Source organism: Vicugna pacos, chromosome X (genome assembly GCF_048564905.1).
Source record: "Vicugna pacos chromosome X, VicPac4, whole genome shotgun sequence".
NCBI classification, from domain to species: domain Eukaryota; kingdom Metazoa; phylum Chordata; class Mammalia; order Artiodactyla; family Camelidae; genus Vicugna; species Vicugna pacos.
The window spans coordinates 67,653,791-67,656,959 of NC_133023.1; the positions used below are offsets into that span (position 1 = coordinate 67,653,791).

The following is a 3,169-nucleotide window of genomic DNA, read 5'->3' on the forward strand; positions in this document are numbered from 1 at the left end:
AATATTTTAACCCAGGCAGTTTTGCTTCCGATTCTAGGGTTCTTGAACATCACAGTCTATCTTTCCATTCTATTAATATCAAAAATGATAATAGCAGCCACTAGTTACTGGGTTCTTACCATGTGCTAGGCACTCTTTCACTTTAACACTCTGAGGTCAAAATTATTTTCCCTTTGCTACAGATGAGGCAACTGAGGCATGCCTCAAAGAGATTAAATAACTTGCCAAGATCATAAGGCTAGTAAGTGGCTGAGCCAAAATTCAAAGGGAGTTCATTCTCTTAGGTACAGCACTATGTTGTTTCCTAGGTATACCATTTAAATCTACAATAGAATATAACCATGTGTGTGTGTAACAGAACAAATGGCATGTTAATTAAAACCAGAATTGGTGTACCTGTCTGCATTCTAAAGAAAGTGGCATATGTCCCATCAAAAACAAATAAATCTTTCTGTAATTCTTCCATCCCCTGGTCAGGGAGGAAGACGAGATTGTATAAATGCTTGCAACTGTTTAGCTGAATGAATTAGTGACTATTTGTACATGCAAAAATAATTTTACAGCTAAATAAGAGTAGAGAGGTAAAATGTTCTGCAAAATTAGTTCTTCAAGGACAGGAAACAGGGAAGACTGGTAAGTGGAGTTTGTAAGGAAGGACATAACTGAGAACCCCCTCACCTAATTCAAACCTTCTGTCAGGCTTGAACCTACTGAATTCTTGTGAGGGTGACACTTTTAGAGGAAAGGGGCCTATGTTTTGTGGCTAGTTTGGCTGTGAACAGAATAAAGTCAGCACAGGAAGGCTAGTAAGTTGAAAAAGTTTGGAGATCTCTTATGGATATAGGGCTCCTTGTTCATATCAGGCAGAGTTTTAGCCAGGTGTGTGCTTACTTATGTTTATATTCATATAATTTATCTGTAAGCATACCTTTTATATAAACACACAAACACACACACACATGCACGCACACACACACACACACACACATACAAATTGGCAGCAAAGGCAATTGCATGTATCATGGTTTGCCAGAATTAAGAGGCAAGAGATAAGGAAAGAGGCTCAGAATATAATTTTTGTGCTTTCATCAGACAGGATTTAAATCAAAATATCTTTAGTCTTTTTTCTGGCTACCCTACTTTTGTAGAAGTTGTATGCTGTTTTGATTGTCTTGAATGTCCTTTCCAATTATATTTAATCTAGACTTAGTTTAAATATCCCTGGTTACAGAATCAATGCAAAAAATTAATAATGTTAGCAATTTTTCCCCCGGTACTTAGTTTGCTGTAAGAGGATACATATAGAATTAGTTCTCTTCCTTAAATTTCCTTGGAATTTTCTCATCATACTGGGTCAGCATGTGGAGAATGGAAATGGCCCATGTCATTCCACCACAGGAAATATGTAGCTGAAATGTCCCCAAGGTTTTGTTTGTGTATTTACATGTTTGGAGGGTAATTTCTTACCATTATTCACCCCTTTTTCCTTCTGACATTCAGAGCCTGCATCTTGCCTGTTAATTACACCTGAAGACAAAATTGCTGTGATCAGTTCTCCAATGTGACTGGCAACTGACTAATCAAAATATAAAGATGACAGAGGTTGTGGAGGGTTAATTTTCAGCTCACCAAAGTGCTGCACTCTTGGCTTTTCCATCAGCCTCATTGTGCAAGCTGCCTGCAACTACATTAGCAACCATCACTGACTGGTTGTCTCTGGGTCAAGCTTTTCTGATCATGGTGCTCTAGACCTGCATATCAGTTCATTGTCTTTATCCAAACTTAATTATAACCAACCTTCTCCAAGTATTTTTTAAGGCAGAAAATTTAAAAAGCACAAATTAAAATTTTCCAGAGCCACTGCTTCTTAACTGCCTCTTTCTGTTATCAGGTTCACCTTTGAAATGGTAGTGAAGCTCCTTTACACTCAAGTTGGAGGGGAGGGTATAACTCAGTGGTAGAGTGCTTGCTTGGTGTGCATGAAATCCTGGGTTCAATCCCCAGTATCTCCATTAAAAATAAATAAACAAACAAACAAACCTAATCACCCTCCACCAAAAAAAAAAAAGAAATGTTTAAAAAATGGTCTAGGTTTTAATGAAGTGTTTTACTGTGCATACCCAAAAAATGTGGACTTTATGGAATAAATCCTCTGCTCTAAGCTATGCCTCAGATGGCACTGTTTAGATGTATAAAATAATTAACCCTTTACTGAGGTGAGTATGTCCTGCTTAGGCAATGCTCTCCTACTCAGTTCTTGGTTACTTAAGAATTTCACAGAAACATAATTTTCTTTTTGCACGTAGATCAGTCTTGCTTGCAAGTAAGCATATACTCCATGTGAATATAAATCTATCCTGGTCATTTAAAAAATATTATCGCTTAACTGAAAACTAATCCATAGTAAGACTTTATACTTTATGGTTTAACCTGTGGCTGTCCTTAGAAATGATAGTTGAGAAAAGGTTTGGCCTTATTCATTTATTTCAATTATGCTTTATTTCACCTGCTTTTCCTTAGTGTGCACACACACACACACACACACACACACACACACACACACACACACACACACTAGACAAGACTGAAATAAGCAAATACGTGCAGCACATAAATTTATCCATGCTATAGACAGTATTTGTGTTCCCCTATAATTCATATGTTGAAACCTAACAGCCAAACTGATGGTGTTTGGATGTGAAGCCATTGGGAGGTGATGAGGTCATGAAAGTAGTTCTCATAAATAGAATTAAGTTTTTGGTCAGAAATTACACAAGCCAGAAGACAAGAGAGAGGCATCCTTAAAGAACTGGAAAAAAAAATTTCAATATGAAACTCTCCAGCCCCAAGGAAAACATCTTTCAAATATAAAAGCAGAGTTAATAGTTTTTTAGATAATGAAAGTGAGATAATTTATTACCAGGAGATCTGCACAACCGGAAATATTAAAGGATGTTTTTCAGGCAGAAGCAAAATATATCAGATGGAAATCTGGGTCTATTAAAAATTAATTTAAAAAAACATAAAATTGATAAAAAATATGCAAACATTAAGGAAGATAATGTTTCTCACTTTTAATTTTAAGAAATTTATTGAGATATAATTTACACACACTATCACCCATTTAAGATGCACAGTTGAATGGCTTTTAGTATAGTTACAGAGTTGT

At 36.1% G+C, this 3,169-nt stretch overlaps 1 non-coding gene across 1 annotated transcript; it reads left to right on the forward strand.

The window, feature by feature from the left end:
- The first annotated feature begins 1,939 nt into the window (after window positions 1-1,939).
- Window positions 1,940-2,012, forward strand: TRNAT-GGU (transfer RNA threonine (anticodon GGU)). The gene has a single exon. It is a non-coding gene; the product is annotated as a tRNA-Thr (tRNA).
- Window positions 2,013-3,169: the final 1,157 nt, after the last annotated feature.